The following is an 18,922-nucleotide window of genomic DNA, read 5'->3' as shown; positions in this document are numbered from 1 at the left end:
TGTTTCCTCTTTGTTGTAGGAGCAGCTTCCTGTCTGTGTCAGTAGTTTTCGTAAGAGAGTCTGATTGGACTCCACTGAGAGACCCAGAAGAAAACGCAGTAAAAGATCCAGATGTCCATTCTTACTCTGTAAAGCTTCATCCACAGCTCTCTGATGCAGCTCAGATAATGAAACATGTTCTGATGAATTGAGTTGAAACCAGTCCTTCACTTTAGACCACAAACTCTGTTTGGTGATTGGCTCAAACACATTTCTGTTGTGGTTTGTACAGGAGAGGTGCACATATAGAGCTGCTAGATGTTCCTGAATGCTCAGATGAACAAAGCAGAAGACTTTCCCCTGAAACAAGCCAAACTCCTCTCTGAAGATCTGAGTGCACAATCCTGAGTACACTGATGCTTCTGTCACATCAATGCCACACTCTCTCAGGTCTTCCTCATAGAAGATCAGGTTGCCTTTCAAAAGCTGCTGAAAGGCCAGTTTCCCCAGTTTGACAATCATGTCTTCATCTTTGACTTTCTTCTCATAGTCCTTCTCATGTTTGATGTTGGTCTGAATGAGCAGGAAGTGTGTGTTGAGAGTCTTGAGAGTCTTGGGAATCTCTCCACTCTCTGCTTCACTCAACATCTTCTCTAGAACAGTGGCGCAGAACACTCAGAACACTGGAATGTGGCACATGATGTGGAGGCTCCTGGATGACTTCAGTTGTCTGATGATTGTATTGGCCTTCTGTGGCTCATTGAAGCCTAGTACCTCTGTCACTCGATGGACACACTCAGAGGGAATGACTTCATCTGCTGCTGGTCTGGAGGTGATCCAGATGAGAGCAGAGGGAAGCAGATTCCCCACAATGAGGTTTATCAGCAGCACGTCCACTGAGGCTGATTCACTTATATCACACAACCTCACATCACTCTGAAAATCCAGAGACAGACAACACTCATCCAGACCATCAAAGATGAACAACACTTTATATTCATCACCGGATATTTCCATTTGTCAAGTTGATTTCTCTGAAAGGAAGTGGAAATATGAGCTGGACGTCCTGATTCTCTTTCCCTTCAGCCCAGTCCAGGATGAACTTCTGCACAGAGACTGTTTTTCCAATGCCAGCGACTCCCTTTGTCAGCACAGTTCTGATGGCTTTGTCTTGTCCAGGTAAAGGTCTGAAGATGTCACTGCATTTGATTGGTGTGTCTTCTGTTGCTGCTCTCCTGGATTGTGTCTCAATCTGTCTCACCTCATGCTCATTACTGATCTCTCCACTTTCACTCTCTGTGATGTAGAGCTCTGTGTAGATCTCATTCAGGAGTGTTGGGTTTCCCTGCTTTGCAATTCCTTCATACAGACACTCAAACTTCTTCAGCAGATTTGATTTGAATGTGCTTTGGACCAGTTGAGAGTCATGACTGAAAGATTAAAAAAAAAAGATTACAACATAAATTAAAGAGGTAAAATTGACAGTGATGTAAAGTAACACCTGCTAATCTAATGATGTCATTCATCCCCTGGCTGGTGTGGATACACTGATATGTATGTAGCAGAAGCATGGATGTTATCACATATTCAACATTTGGGGCAAGTTGAAAAAGTAATCAATCTTTCTATCTAGGCTAAATCTAGAAATGTACCTCAGATTTGATTTGCTTTTCCCATTAAATATTACTGACTCTCCCATAGACACTTCACTCTTCATGGACACACAGCTGTGCTCCGGTGAGTTTGATCTCTGCCATTGAATTTGACTTTAAAAGAATAGAAAAGTGTCCAGTAAAGCAAATATTCAGTTAGGCAGAAGCACATTAAGGCAGGGATTACTCATTGTGATCAAAATGATTATGATTGTTTGGTTTATTTGTGATTGCTAAGTAATTTCCCAAATGTTGACATGAATCATTTCACGAGTTCGCCTTACAGATAACAAAGCAGGATGAATGGTATGCGTATTTGGCGTGCTGTCCGGGGAGAGGGGTCCGAGCTCATTTAACTCAGACCCAGAGTGCTCCCCCCGAGTGCTTCTCCCCGTGCTGGGGTAGAAACAGGCCGATGGTGAGGATTCGGGGTGGTGGAGGGATGCTGAAATACTGTAGAGAGCATGAAGTTAAGATGGCTTGGGCTATTTATAGAAGTTCTCTCTCAAGCTGATAGGATAGATGGTGTAATTGCTGATGATGAATTGGCTGGGTTAATTATCTGAATTGAATTCCACTTAGGTAGCCTTTGATGGAGCTGGCTTGGAGTTTTTTGTTGGCGTTGAGATGGGAGATGAATGAGGTGATGGTGAGCTGGGAAAAATCGTGGAAAGGCAGGTTGTAAGCATGGTAAAAAAAATTAAAACCATTCCAAGCAGTTAAGTAGGATTGGAGGGTCCTGGGAGAGAACGGGAGAGAGTGTCAGCTATTAGATTTTTTGGGTCCGGGATTCGCATTTAAAATGAATTGGTCGCAAGCTGAAGTCCAAATGAGATGTCTTAGAAAAGGCATTAATGCAGGGGAATGGGACCGGCCTTTATTGATGCAATGCACGGCCGCTTTGTTATAGCAATGCACTACGATGCTGGTGGTGGACCATTCTTTCCCCCACAGGGCCGCTGCAGCGACTAGAGGATATAACTCGATATAACTCTATATAACCCTAGATGCGTGGCTGGGATGGAGCCGGGAGGCGAGATGATAAAAAAAAATCATCTAAAAGGTGGATGAGGTAAGGGATTGCGTAATTATTGGAGAGAATCCAGCAACATCCTCTGATAACATGTTGAAAATTTTTGGTTTCCTATGGGAGCTGGTGGCCACTGAAAAGACAAAAGGCGTTATTAGTAATGGGAGGAAACGACTGAGATGTGTGGGCCTGTGTTGCTGGCGGAGGTAGCCTCTAGGCCACGGGAAGTAAGTGGGGTTCGTGACATCCTAAAGAGCCTGTGTAGCCTGTGCCGCTAGCGGAGGCAGCCTCACGATAGCGTCTGCTATGGAAGCTTGAGGCCACTGAAAGGAAAAAGGGGGTTAGAAGTAACAGGAGGGAAAGACTGAGATGCTTGCTTCGGCTGCTGTAGCTGTAGGCCGAGGGAAAGTGGAAGGGTTAGTGACATTTGGCGGGACAAGCTGAAATGCCTGGGTAGCCTGCAGTGTTGCCGACTTAGCAATTTGTTGCTAGATTTGGCAATTCCTCAAGCCTTGTACACATTAATATGTTTCCGTTGAAAACGCATCTTTTCCTCTCCACTAAGACAAGGAGTCCAGGAAAACAGAGCTTTTGAAATGCTCTCCAGAGCGAATAAATTTGAAATGCTGTTTTCACGTTGTAGTATGGACTGTGGAAACAGAGGCTTTTGAAAACGATGACGCATGTTTAGTCATGTGACGCATATTGCATTAACAAACTTTAGCCACGAAACCTGCTTTTAGTGACTTCACCTGAAAATTAATTAATTTGCAACACGGCCTGCGCCGCTAGCGGAGGTAGCCTCGAGCTAGCGTCTGCTACGAGAGCTGGAGGCCCGGCTGCATACAGTGCTGCGGCCGGAAGAGCCGCGGTGAAAGGCTGAGCCGAAGCGGGAAGCAAGTGATGCTGCTGCGGTGATAACTGGGATGCGGCCCAGGCTCGTTGAAGGCCTGCTGCTGCAGCGACCCAGCGCTTGAGGAGAGCCGGGTCTTGTGTGGGACGATGGTGGTGTCGAGCGAGGCGAACTCGGGGCTTTGCAGTGGATTTAGGAGTGAGGTTAGCTAATTTGCAGGGTGACGAATAGATCGTACAGATCCGCTTTGTTTACCCTCCGCGATAACGGTGCGTTGGAATTAATCAGCGTTTGCCTCGCACTTAAATACTGTCCACTTTCCGATCGGAGGAGTTGCTGGTACGGCTGAATGATACGAGGATGCCGGGGAAGTTGGAAGTCTCGCCAGTGGAGGCGAGGTTAAGCCTCGGCGTCGTGGAGAGTGAGTGGCTGGTCGAGAAGAGCGGCGGTGGCGATGAGTGTCTGGCAGAGAAGGAGTGATCATGAGGCCGGAAAATTGCGGCGGAGGATCTGAAAAATCCCCCGTATCGGTCTCGTTGTTGGACAGGAAATAATTGGGTCTGTGATAAAAAAGCAAAAGGAGCGAACCGAATGCTGAAATACTGTAGAGAGCATGAAGGTAAGATGGCTTGGGCTATTTATAGAAGTTCTCTCTCGAGCTGATAGGATAGATGGTGTAATTGTTGATGATGAATTGGCTGGGTTAATTATGTGAACGTGCTCCTCCCGAACTTTGTTAATAAAACATAATTTCTGCTGATTATAAAAAGCAGGACTGAATTATAATATGAAAAAGTGGGAAACTGAATGAACAATGTGACTAATAAAACAGAATGTTGATTAATGTGAGGGGAGGAGAATATGGTTACTCTGAACTATAGACAATGTCACTGATCAAAACACCTGAGGGTTGGTCAACCAGCAGAGTTTAAAGGGGTCCTATTATGCTCTCTTTGTTTTGGGGGTTTTGTACTAGAACATGCCCTCATGCTTGGTGGTTTGAAAAACGCATTATTTTTCACATAATTTACATTATTAAAATACCTTTCTCCCCAGCCTGGCACAAACGGCTCGATTAGTTCCGGGTTTGATGAAGGCCCGCCACCCGAAAAATGAAATGTGTTGTGACTGGTTAGCTGTCCTAGTGCATTGTGATTGGCGAACAGCTTAGACGGTGTTTCAGTACTGCCCCGCCCCTTGCCAAAGTTCCGTCTGCTCCGGTATAGTTAAGGATGGCATCAATATTGCCATATCAATTTGTGCCAGATTCAGACCCCGAGAATATTGAATAAGAGGATTGCGCAGAACCTTTGCATGCACAGATATGGACGGACATGGCGAAAACTTGATGCTACAGCAGCTCTTCTTCATTTTCTTGTCTGACGCACTCAACCAAGCGTTCTAACCACGACCTCGCCCCTCCCCACCCCCCAACCATTCGAATTTCCGTAGGCGGGAATTATTTTAATGATATTCTAACGGGCCGCTTTGTGACATCCCAAAACCCGGAAAAAAAACGCTGTAGTCCAAACGAACCGTTCGTTGTAGTTCTTGAAAAGGGATTTTTTAAAAAACGAAATATTTCCCTTTGGAGTGAACTTTGAGATTTGTAACTTTGTAGACCTTTTTTATACCCAAACATACACACTACACACTGACTAAAATTCAAAAAGTGAAAAAGCATAATAGCACCCCTTTAAAACAAGATGACACAAACAAATCATCAGACGAGTTTAGTCCAGCAGCATGATGAAGTCTAGTCTTATTTTCTTTTTTTCTTTTTTTTTATTAAAGTCAGAGGAACTAAGTTTAAACATCCACCTGGTCTCCACACTCATCTAGCCTTTTTTCTCACCTTTTATTTTCTTTTCGCTGAGAGTCTCATTTCTAAGTTTTCCAGTGAATCCTTAGTTTTTGACTCTGGTCTTTGCCCCACTGCAAACTTCAATTACCTATGAGACCCTGCCTGACTTCTGCTCATCAGTCAAATGCATCATTTGTTATTGGCTTCACAAGATATCACTTCAGATGCGACCATATCTACAAACCTGGGAAACCCCTTTCTGTGAATTATGCAATTAGGAAAACCCAGATCCAAAGAGGCAATGCAAAGCAAATATAAAAGATCCATTCTAGCTGAATTGTTGCATTTGATAGAAAGCTTAAAAGCCCTTCTAAACAAGTGATACAAGGGTTAAATTAGTAATTGATGTTCGGTTGATGGTTTGAACTGCATAGATTTTTTAAAACTTGAGGGATTTCATTCTTTCACTCCCTACAAAGCCTTAACTTCAATCCACCTTACAGAATGAAATGTTATACCTCAGATCAGTTGATGTGTGTTTTTCTTCAAATGTTATGTTGTCCTTAGAACAGTCACTTCTCATGGACAAAGGTCTGTGAAACAGAGTTTAATAAAGAAACAATGCATGCTTTAGCTTCCACACTTCACACTTGGATATGCACCTAACAGCACACATTTATCTAGGTTAATGTTTGAACTAACTTTGTGATTTGCTTGTTTTTAAGTGTTTTATATCTATGGATTTTATTGAAGTCAATCAAATGTTGATTTGAGAAGTTAAATTGATCAAACGTGTGGTCAACTCACTGTCGGATGCTGTCACTTTAAAAAACAAAAACTGGAATTTAACAAACAAAAAATGCTCCAAACATTTTTCTAAATTAACTTTTTCTAATAAAGAAAAATAAATATAACCACTTTGATATTAAAAACAAAACTGAAACAGCACATGCTCCAGTTGCACTCGGGTTGAGAATTTTGATAAGCTGTCGGACAAGGGTCGGGCTAGGGCCTAGATTTGAAGCCCGTGCAGGGCTTTAGTTGATGGTTTGAATTACACAGATTAAAAAAAAAAAAAAACTTGGGGGATTTCCTTCTTTAACTCCCTACAGCTATTCTTCCTTGACTTCAATCCACCTGACAGAATGAAATGTTATACCTCAGATCAGGTGATGTGTGTTTTTCTTCAAATGTTATTATGTTCTCTTTAGAACAATCACTGTTCATGGATAAATGTCTGTGAAACAGAGTTTAATAAAAAAAAGAGATAAAACAATATAGAGCAGAGAAAATAATTAATTAGTTTAATTTTACATGTAGATAAACATAGCAGAGAATCTATCTACCTTTCTATCTAGACAGAAATGTTGTACCTCAGATTAGATGTGCGTTTTCCTTTAAATGTTACTATGTTTTCCTTAGACTGGTCACTCATCATGGACATACATCTGGGCTCCGGTGAGTTTGACCTCTGCCTGTGGAACCAAAATGAATAGAACAAAGACAACAGAAAAGAGATGATAGAATAAAGGCAATAATTCATATAGTTGATTTTACATGTAGATAAACTTTGAACAGAATTTTGTCGAGTCAAGAGAAACTTTAGAAATGTTGAAGAGTGATGACACCGCACAAGGAAAATGTTACAGAGACCACTGCATCCTAACTCATAAGTAGAAATATGAGAAAACCATATCTTCTCAACACTGGCACAACTGCCCTATTATAAGACACACAATGTAATTTCTATAACATTAAATCATGTAAAGATTTTGAATTACCTGCATCCTGGAGAAAAACCTCCATCGTCAAATGTTTCTTTGTCCTCCATGATTGATTCAGCCGCACAGGTACGTCTGATGAGTCAGAAACACTGACAATGTATTTAAATGTCATTGGTAATTTACTTGAAGTTTACACTTTAATATTTTTTTCCAGCATGATTGCTGTTTCCTATTTGTTTACCTTTTATTTAATTGTTTAATTAAAATGCTTAAAATGAAATAAGTGTGGAATGGATAAGCATTTTTTTCCATAAAGGATTACAAAATCATATATTTCAGTAAATTTGATTAACAAAATAAATGCACATACAAAATGTAAACAGATGTCTACATATTACATTACTATTAATATAACCCACACCCATATGTTTTCAAAATTGTTTCTTCTACAACATTTGGATTTTTTCAAAGTGATGTTTCCTACTCTGTACCTATACTCAAGAATATAATATGACTTACATCTCCACCAATAAGAACATTTGACATGAGAAATCCATGTTTAAATACTTCATGTTTTTTCTTTTTTAAATACCTTCTTTTCATGGTTACTTTAGTTAAGGAGGAAATCACTTAAAAGCAGCTCACCTGACTAATGTTCAATCACTTTGATCAAAATCACACAGGTTCCCATGTTCGTAGATTCTCTTCAAGTGTTTCCCCACCATGTAAATTCCTGTAGAGGCAACTACAAATTACTATTTAACACTTTGATTTTTGTTTTTTTCTGATTTAAAGCATCTTATAATGTCCTGGTGTAAAATGGCACACGGTAAAGCTCTTAAAATGCTTTCACTTCTGGCAGCAGAAGTTGCCAGTCTTGTTTGGAGAGAAAAAATCCAGCTCATCCAGTTCATAAACGTGTTATGAAAAAGACACGAGTACAGGCTTTGTTCAGTTCCCATTTAGAGAAGATTTTTTGAGTGTAAGTGCTGATGCACGTCACCGATGTCCAAGAGCCCTTTTCTGCTGGTCTTCTTTACTGGAAATATCTGCAGGTGAAAAAATATGCAGTTTTGTGTGGAATAGGGTACTGGATAAAATAGGGCCTGAAAAGTCACACACATATATATGCATGTATGTATGTACAGTATGTATGTCTGTGTGTGTGTGTGTGTGTGTGTGTATGTGTGTGTGTGTGTGTCTGTGTGTGTGTGTCTGTGTGTGCGTCTGTGTCTGTGTGTGTGTGTGTGTGCGTGTCTGTGTGTGTGCGCGTGTGTGTGCGTGTTTGTGTGTGTGTGTCTTTTCAGGCCCTATGTTATCCAGTACCCAAGAAAATTTAAATCACACACACAAAGAAGAAGAAGAATCACAACACCTGATCTGTTTTAATGCTAATCTATGGGATGTTCTGCACATCAACACACCTGGAGGAGCAGAAGATGAGCTGATTTCCACAGACGACAGCAGGTATGTGTGTGTGTATGACTGTGATAGTGAATGTTTTTCAAACCCTTTGTGGTAGACACAGAGACAGGGCAGTCGAGCGATGGTGTCCCCCTGAACCATGTCATCCAGACATATCGAACACTCGCCAGAGTCCCGGGACAAAACATCATCTACAGAAAGAGAAAACATCACAACATCACTATCAGCATCAGAGAAGCTCAGAGCAGCAGCTGATGACACACGGGGCGCTGTTACACAACAAAACAAATCAGCATTAAAATAGACGGTGGAGGACAAACAAGTTTGTCAGTGGAGCTAATAGCTGTCCAGCAGGAAATAAGTTTAGTCTTCAGGTTTTTTCTTTTTTCTTTTTTACTCTGTTTGAGAGCCCAAGAGTGCAGGAACAGGCCAATGATCTAATTGGACAGAAAGAGAGTGACCTGCTGCGGTCAGTGTGTGACAGTGAAGATTATTCTTACCGTTATAATGGAGTCTGGGTTTGGAGAAACACATGAGCAAATCTATTTCAGTGATCCTCAAATCTGGCTCGCGAGATCCACTTTCCTGCAGAGTTTAGCGCCAACCCTAATCAAATAAACCTAGCTGTGATTTTCTAATGATCCTGAAGACATTGATTAGCATGCTCAGGTGTGTTTGATTAGGGTTAGAGCTAAACTCTGCAGGAAAGTGGATCTCACGAGCCAGATTTGAGGATCACTGATCTATTTCATCAGAACAGACAAACTTTGAGCAGACTGGACAGTCAAATCCAGCTGAAACAAACAGAAGAAACAAATCATGCACAAATCAACTTATATTTGTAACATTTATGTTTCCTGTATTTATTATGCAGGTCATGTGCGCAAATATAAAATTTAATGAATTGCTAATTACTATATTGAAATAAAAATGTAAAGCCTGTACAAAAATTAGAAATCGTGAATATAAATAATTGGGAATCATGTAAAAAAAAAAAACACACATTTCATTTATCTATTATAACATTTATGAAGTTTTGTTCGCTTGGCTGCTTCCTTATAAATGTCCAGAAATTTGTCAAGTTTTTCGTCAGGTGTCTTTTTTAATTATATGATGTCATTACGTTGCTGTCTTGCCACCAGCCAATCGCTGCATTGCTGATCGTGGTTTCGAATATCGATACATAGCCCATTTTAAACCAACCCATGAATGTGCAATTATCTCAGATAACTCAATCCAGCCATACTAATCATCAACAACAGCTGCGTTCGAAGAACCGAATTAGCCAGATCCTGATTAGCCCGATGATATCATCTTGGATGTGACATTTCATCTCGGATGTAATAAGCGATGTACGAAGAACGGGCCCCTGTTTATCAGTGTCAGGCTGTACAAGCAAAGCATTAATCGGAAGTAAATAAATAATTTAAAAAAAGGCAGGTCAGCTGTGTATTGATGGGGAGGAGCCTTCTGACACATGACAGCATCTCCAGACTGAATACTGACACAAACAGCTTTTACAAGAAGCCAATCTATAAAACAAAGCCGTGTGCATTGTGTTTGTGGCCCAGTGGAATCAAACTGAAGCGTTACCAGCAATCTCAACACAAACCCACATCTGAGGACTGCAAAATAACACTTAGATAAGCCAGAGACCTTCTGGAAGCAAGTGCTGTGGTCTGATGAAGTAAAAATTGAACTTGTTGGCATCAATCACCACAGCTTTGTTTGAAGAAAGAAGGGACAAGGAACACATTGTCAGTTGTTAAACACGAGAATGGATCTCTTTTGCTTTAGGGTTTATACAGCTGCTACCAGCACTGGAAATATTGTTAAGGTAACGGGAAGAATGGATGCTACTAAACACCAACAAATTCTGGAAGCTAATATTCTACAAACTGAAGAGAAGTTGGTTATTTCAGCAAGACAACCACACTAAACATACCTCAAAATCTGCCATGAACTTTCTCAAGAAATAAAAAGTGAAGGTTTTCCACTGGCCTTCAAAGTCCCCAGATTTTAATGTTATTGAAAAACTCTGTGTAGACGGTCTTTACAAGGATGAGCTGGAGGCAACATTACTTCATCTAAAAGGAACAGGCTGTTACAAACTTGGCTTGCTAACATCAGTAAACCACGTGTTACCACAAAACCCAAACACTCTGAATGTGTTGTGACAATCAAAAATAAATAAAAGTTTCTCTCATAGAATAAAAACATAGAGGCAGGCATAAGCCAAATAACATTCAAGGTATATTAGCAAAATATTCAAGACAAAGAAAAAAACAACACTGAATGTCCAGACCAGAAGCAAGGGGTAATACTTAACCAAGTAGTCCAATAATGGTGAAAAAGATTTAAGGCATAAACATGAAACAGATCCAAAAACGCACGATGGCGCCGACGCTGATTGCTGCCTCCGTGGCGTGCTCCGCAGTTGTTTTTATGTTTTTGTTAGTTTATCCTGTCTTTAGTTATATCCCTGCAATCAGTTTCACCAGAGACGAAATTGCTGGACATTCGGAAGTACACACCACCCGATATTTCACCGGTTTTCGATTATTCTGACGTTTTGCTGGATATTGTAGTCGGGGGAGCTGCGCACACATACTCAGTCTATATTTCAATTTGCACATAATATACCTGTACATACAACTGTCTATTATTCTATACCTGTACATACAATTGTCGATTTATATATTTTTAATTCCTTATTTTACTTGTTCTATTTTTTTTTATCTGTGTTTTTTTGTTCTGTCACTGTCATTCTGTTACAATGTGGAAGCTTCTGTCACGAAAACAAATTCCTCGTATGTGTAAACATACCTGGCAATAAAGTTCATTCTGATTCTGATTCTGAAAACAGGTAATCCTCCAGAAGCAGCTGAGTTTTCAATCATAGCATGTGGTTTCAGAGTGCAAACTGCCGTTTTCTCCAAGCTTGCTTGGCAGCAGAAACACTAGAGGAGAAAGTTGACAGGAGAGAGTGATACTTGCTCAGGTCAGCTTGGTTTTGTGTCCTTTCCTCTCAGCAGCTCTGAGCTTGATTGATGGTCGTGAAGAGCATCTGGGATCCAGAGACTGAGGGTATTTCACTTGCTGGACTGGAGGTGAAAGGACAGATATTGTCAAGAGAAGGATGTTAAAGTGGAGCAGAGTGTCAGTAGCTTCATTAACATCAAGAGATGAGAAGTGGTTAATGGAGGGAAGGGATGCCGACACCATAGAGGAGAACAGAGTAAGAGAGCGACAGCAAAGGATGAAGTGAAAGAAGACAAGAAGAGCGTGACAGAGAACTGAAGAAAGTGGACAGAGAAATGTAATGGAGTAATAACAGCATGAGACTCTTAATCTCTGGGTCATGGGTTTGAGCCCCACATTGGGCGCACTTATTGGGCAGTCATGGCCTAAAGGTTAGAGAGTCAAAGGTTGCGGGTTCAAGTCTCAGTACCGGCAGGAATTGTAGGTGGGGGGAGTGAATGACCAGTGCTCTCTTCCACCCTCAATACCACGACTGAGGTGAGACCCTTGAGCAAGGCACCAAAAGCCCAACTGCTCCCAGGGCGCCGCAACAATATGGCTGCCCACTGCTTCGGGTGTGTGTTCACTACTGTGTGTGTGCACATGGACTGTTGGGGAGATATAGCCTCACATGCATTTTTAAGTGCTCTTCGTTGAATTCGTTCGCACGTTATTCCAGAACGGTTTGACTGATCAACTTGAATTCCATAACTTTTTTCCAGCATGGTCTGAAGATGATCTGAGCCAATTTTGGTGAAAATTAGACAAACTGTCTAGGACGAGTTTGAAAAAGTAGGTTTTTCGAACTAATTAAAATAAGGGGAAAAAACTAGACCTTATGATTTTAACATTTTTGTGTCCATTTGACTCGGCATGAGCCAATGATTCAGAGGAAAAAATATTTTTTCTTCTAGACCTTACGGTTCAAAAGTTATTAGCATAAACATGAGTGCAACTTTGGACAGTTGGTGGCGCTAGAGGGATTGAATTAGAGACTCCACATTTGCTATGGGGATAGACCAGACTGTCCTCTATCAGTGTGCCAAATTTCACAACTTTCCCACAAGCGGTTCTATGGGCTGCCATAGACTCAAGAGCGGAAGATGAAGAAGAATCCTAACGGATACAATAGGTGCCTACACACCTTTGGTACTTGGCCCCTAATAATAAGAATCCCAACGGATACAATAGGTGCCTTCGCACCTTCGGTGCTTGGCCCCCAATAATAAGAACACCAACGGATACAATAGGTGGCTACACACCTTCGGTGCTTGGCCCCTAAATAGCAAACATTAGAGCATTCCACAACCAAACAGAATCAAGCATTCAACAGCCCTGTATAATGAAAATTAAAATGATATCCTTTTAAGTTACCTGAAGTTGTCTTTTCAGCTTTTTCATTTTGTTCATTGTTCACCATAGGAGGAAAATGGAGGAGGCTGCTGACACTTTTTTTTTTACAATCTTACCATAGTTTCTCTAGTTTACAGTGAGGATCCGTCAGTCCATCAGAGAGCAGATTCACTTCTAATGATCCTAGTTCATTTCCAGTCAGATTTAGTTATCTCAGGTGTGAGGGGTTTGATCTCAGAGCTGAAGCCAGAGCAGCACAACCTTCATCTGTGACTCCACAATAACTCAACCTGTAGAGAACAATGACACTCTTCAGTCTCTTAGTTCAGAATCTTAAGCTCAGATCAGCAGGAACTTCTCAATCAGAAAAAATATCCTGATCATACAGCATCAATATACAGTAAAAACACCGTTGCTGTTTGCTGCTCATTTTGATTCCCTTGACATTCAATCCTTCATCACATCTTACACACTGACCCTCAAACAGCTTTGGCTGTCAAGCTCTGCTTACTCATGTCACCAAGCATGTCTATTATATACTTGGCTGGACACCATATTTTCCGTTATCTGTGCTACCAGGATTATTTATATTTGCATGTCACTACACATCATATATGTGACTTACAGTAGGAAATTTACAAAATATCTTCACAGAACATGATCTTTACTTAATATCCTAATGATTTTTAGGTAGACACAGAGACAGGGCAGTCGAGCGATGGTGTCAGAGAAGCTCGGAGCAGCAGCTGATGACACACGGGCACTGTTACACAACAAAACAAATCAGCATTAAAGGGATAGTTCACCCAAAAATGAAAATTACCCCATGATTTACTCACCCTCAAGCCATCCTAGGTGTATATGATTTTATTCTTTCAGACGAATCCAATCGTTGTTATATTAAAAAATGTGCTGGCTCTTCCAAGCTTTATAATGGCATTGAGTGGGTGTTTTTCAATAATCCTAAACATCCATCCATAATAAAAAGTGCCTCAAATGGCTCCGGGGGATGAATAAAGGCCTCCTGAAGCGAATCGATGCGTTTTTGTAAGAAAAATATCCATATTGAAAATTTTATAAACTGTAATCTCTAGCTTCTGGTAACTGTTGTACACGCGTTCACAATAGAACGTCGTTCCGGCGGATGATGTAAGTGTACCGTAAGCGGTCTATACAGTTCTTCTGTGCACCTCTGTAGTGCAAAGATTAATTTAGTTGATACTGATTTAATTTGATTGGTAACATATTCATCCTGATTGTGTCTTATTATTCTAATTTAATTTATTGTTATTTGTTAATAAAAATTGAAAAAGTTTATGAGTATAAATGTATGAATTTGACATAAAGGATGACATACTTTTAACAAGGTGAGAAAAAAGCCATTGCAAAGGTTAAAAAAATGCCCAAACAAATCACTAAGGAGTCAAATATTGCCTCATAACTGGAAGGTAATTTTCATTATTCTGATTAATCACCAAGAAGTGTGGTTATCTTTACCACCGTTAATTCACAAATCCCAATGCACATCACAAATGATGAACTCACATAGAGTAGTTGTGTTACAGGCCACTGTTTTAATCTACTTAAGTCGAATGCAAAACACATTTCTATGGACGTATTGGATGGTTATACAGCGCTATGATGAACATCCAAATTAGATGCAATGCCGCTGCAAGCGGGGTTGCTTATGCTGCCATCATAATCTTTACACGATCTCTGGATGAAGATGAGGATTAAAAAAAGATGCCTGTTTGTTGCGATTAAAATCAGCATATGCCACATCATTTACTATGATTGGTTACTGCAATTATGAGCTTAACTGCATCAATTTGAGCCAAATATTGTGTTTACACATGAGGTAACGTTTAATCGCAGGGTGCATGTATAGTCAATGATAAAAGTGAAATATTGTATTGTTTCAAAATAAAAAGAAACATTAATATACTTAATTTTTACTATAAACGTGTCTTCTGGTTATAATGGTTAAAAACCCTTCAGACCAGAGTAAAACTTAGTTAGGAGTCCCTTAGTTATTTTCAAACAGATTCAGTTCTCTCAGGCGTGAAGAGGATTTTCGAGCTGAAGTCAGAGCAGCACAACCTTGACGTGTGAGACCACATTTATTCAACCTGTAGAGAACAATAACACACTTCAGTCTCTCAGTTCAAGATCTACTGCACAGATAAGCACAAACTTCACAATCAGAAAGAGAGATGCAATCCCCGGCATGATTAACCGGTCCAATCTAGGGTGCAGGTTCATTTAAGCATCAGAAAAAGAAAGAAAAAAAACCTAAGAATATAATTTTTTTTTTATGTCAGTATCCCAAAATAAAGCTGATATAGGGTCTTCAACCATCCTCCTGGCGCCCCACTGTCCTGCAAAGTTTCTTTCCAACCTGCTTCAGCACACCTGCAAGTGTATTTTAATGTGACCTGAAGAGCTTGATTAGCTGTTTCAGGTGAGTTTGATTAGGGTTGGAACTAAACTCTGCAGGACAGTGGATCCCCAGGAGCAGGGTTGAAGACCTTTGAGATATAACATCTTTACACATCATCCAATGTTTATACTTACCGTAAAGATAATTTTACCATGTCAGACAGTCTCTTAAATATTAAACACCCTCTTCAGTTATATGAAAGGACACTTTAGTCTTGGGTTTAATTTTGTTCACAAATCATAAGGGGGAAATGAAAGAGAATGTTGACACATTTATACAAACTTACGACAGTGTTTCCAGTTTACAGCGAAGATCCTTCAGTAGATCACAGAGCAGATTCACTGCTGTGTGTCCTAGTTTATTTTCAGAGAGATACAGTTCTCTCAGGTGTGAGGGGTTTGATCTCAGAGCTGAAGCCAGAGCAGCACAACCTTCATCTGTGACTCCACAATCATACAACCTGCCACCGTTAATTCACAAATCCCAATGCACATCACAAATGATGAACTCACATAGAGTAGTTGTGTTACAGGCCACTGTTTTAATCTACTTAAGTCGAATGCAAAACACATTTCTATGGACGTATTGGATGGTTATACAGCGCTATGATGAACATCCAAATTAGATGCAATGCCGCTGCAAGCGGGGTTGCTTATGCTGCCATCATAATCTTTACACGATCTCTGGATGAAGATGAGGATTAAAAAAAGATGCCTGTTTGTTGCGATTAAAATCAGCATATGCCACATCATTTACTATGATTGGTTACTGCAATTATGAGCTTAACTGCATCAATTTGAGCCAAATATTGTGTTTACACATGAGGTAACGTTTAATCGCAGGGTGCATGTATAGTCAATGATAAAAGTGAAATATTGTATTGTTTCAAAATAAAAAGAAACATTAATATACTTAATTTTTACTATAAACGTGTCTTCTGGTTATAATGGTTAAAAACCCTTCAGACCAGAGTAAAACTTAGTTAGGAGTCCCTTAGTTATTTTCAAACAGATTCAGTTCTCTCAGGCGTGAAGAGGATTTTCGAGCTGAAGTCAGAGCAGCACAACCTTGACGTGTGAGACCACATTTATTCAACCTGTAGAGAACAATAACACACTTCAGTCTCTCAGTTCAAGATCTACTGCACAGATAAGCACAAACTTCACAATCAGAAAGAGAGATGCAATCCCCGGCATGATTAACCGGTCCAATCTAGGGTGCAGGTTCATTTAAGCATCAGAAAAAGAAAGAAAAAAAACCTAAGAATATAATTTTTTTTTTATGTCAGTATCCCAAAATAAAGCTGATATAGGGTCTTCAACCATCCTCCTGGCGCCCCACTGTCCTGCAAAGTTTCTTTCCAACCTGCTTCAGCACACCTGCAAGTGTATTTTAATGTGACCTGAAGAGCTTGATTAGCTGTTTCAGGTGAGTTTGATTAGGGTTGGAACTAAACTCTGCAGGACAGTGGATCCCCAGGAGCAGGGTTGAAGACCTTTGAGATATAACATCTTTACACATCATCCAATGTTTATACTTACCGTAAAGATAATTTTACCATGTCAGACAGTCTCTTAAATATTAAACACCCTCTTCAGTTATATGAAAGGACACTTTAGTCTTGGGTTTAATTTTGTTCACAAATCATAAGGGGGAAATGAAAGAGAATGTTGACACATTTATACAAACTTACGACAGTGTTTCCAGTTTACAGCGAAGATCCTTCAGTAGATCACAGAGCAGATTCACTGCTGTGTGTCCTAGTTTATTTTCAGAGAGATACAGTTCTCTCAGGTGTGAGGGGTTTGATCTCAGAGCTGAAGCCAGAGCAGCACAACCTTCATCTGTGACTCCACAATCATACAACCTGTAGAGAACAATGACACTCTTCAGTCTCTCAGTTCAGGATCTACAGCTCAGATCAGCAGAAACTTCATAATCAGAAACAGACTTAATCCATGGCATGATCAACAGATTCAGTCTAAAGTGCAGGTTCATTTCAATATCAAAGAAATATTTTTTTTAAATTTTTCGATTAAACTAACGATTAAACATCTTCAATTATAGGACCAGACACTTTTTTTAGTTTTTGGATTAATGTAGTTCATTCTTCATAAGAGGAAAAAGTACAAAAAATGTTTACGCATTTATACAATCTTACGACAGTGTCTCCAGGTTACAGTAAGGATCCTTCAGTAGATCAGAGAGCAGATTCACTCCTGAGTCTCCTAATTTATTTCTAGACAGATACAGATCTCTCAGGTGTGAGGGGTTTGATCTCAGAGCTGAAGCCAGAGCTGCACAACCTTCATCTGTGACTCCACAATTACTCAACCTGTAGAGAACAATGACACTCTTCAGTCTCTCAGTTCAGGATCTACAGCTCAGAGAAGCAGGAACTTCACAAATATGAAAAAGAGACTTAATTGGCAGAGTCTGTGCCACAACACTAAAACTTAAAAAAAAAAGATAAATGATATATATATATATATAGCTGCAAGCAGCAATTACCAGGGTTCAAGCGCTTTAAGGCATTTAAGCACATAAAAAAAGACATTACATATTATTCAGCAAGCCTGTAACTACCTAAATCAATGATTTAAAAAAGGGCATTTTTGTAATTTCAGGTAATTTACCAAAGAAATATGTTGTTGTTTTTTATTTAAATTTTTTTTTTTATTATTTATGTATTTTTGGATGTTATAGCACCACCTATAGTCCGATCCCAATAAAAGTTGGCAAGCTTCTTTAGAATGATATGCTGCATGTGCTCACCTAATTTGTGAATTTAAGGAATTATAGGCTTTTGCGTATATTTGGGCACGCTCATTTTCTAAATGACCCTGTTACAGCTAACCAAAGTGTAAAATTTAACTTTTTCCCCCTATAGTCCAAGGAATTGTACTGCAGTGGTCTTCTTGAGGTTAAGCAAAAGAAAAAAGAAAAAAAAAAGAAAAACAAACTAGGACTAGTTCGCAAAAGTACGTTTTTTAAATAATCTTGAATAATTAACAACAAATGTACAGCAGTGGTTCTTGAAGTTGTTCAGAATGAGATCTAACATATGATATGAATATTGTATGTGTGAAAAATCATGCAATATACAATCGTTTACACACTAGAAAAATGCAATATAGCCCCGCAGTGGCAGATGTCTTTCAAATTTCTCACAGACCTTTAGGGCCATGAGTAAAGCAGGCCCACCGGGTTTCATTCCGATCGGCCTCCGCTAACCCCATCTAATATGTGCTCAAACATAATTGGTCGATGGCATCCATGTCTTACAAGATACACAAACATGTTCATGTGGACCTGAGTATGTGAGCGGAGTGGAGCAGCAACAATTTCCCCTCCACGCTCCAAGCATTCAATAATCACTCCGCTCCGAGTTCACCATTTCCCACTCCCGCTCCACTGATCAAAAACACCACTCCGTGGCTAAATTATTTCACTATGCTAAGTTCTGTTCAGAAATTATATTAAACGAAAAATAAATGCATAATACTAGAAGAATAGTTTTAACATGGTTTATTGGAACACTACAATTAGCCCAAGTCCGTATTAAATGACTGCTTAACTCGCTTAGCTTACTTGTCTGTGCAACGTCTCTACTATGGCGAAGCTGAGGGTAGTTACTTCAG

General features: G+C 39.9%; 1 pseudogene; it reads right to left on the bottom strand.

Annotated features, from left to right (window-relative positions):
• Positions 1–18,922, bottom strand: part of LOC107751688 (uncharacterized) — a 92,232-nt pseudogene that overhangs the window by 53,409 nt on the left and 19,901 nt on the right.

Source organism: Sinocyclocheilus rhinocerous, unplaced genomic scaffold (assembly GCF_001515625.1).
Source record: "Sinocyclocheilus rhinocerous isolate Xijiao unplaced genomic scaffold, SAMN03320098_v1.1 scaffold422, whole genome shotgun sequence".
Taxonomy (NCBI): Eukaryota; Metazoa; Chordata; class Actinopteri; order Cypriniformes; family Cyprinidae; genus Sinocyclocheilus; species Sinocyclocheilus rhinocerous.
Note: the sequence above shows the minus strand (reverse complement) of the source record. Positions and strands in the feature narration are given on the sequence as shown.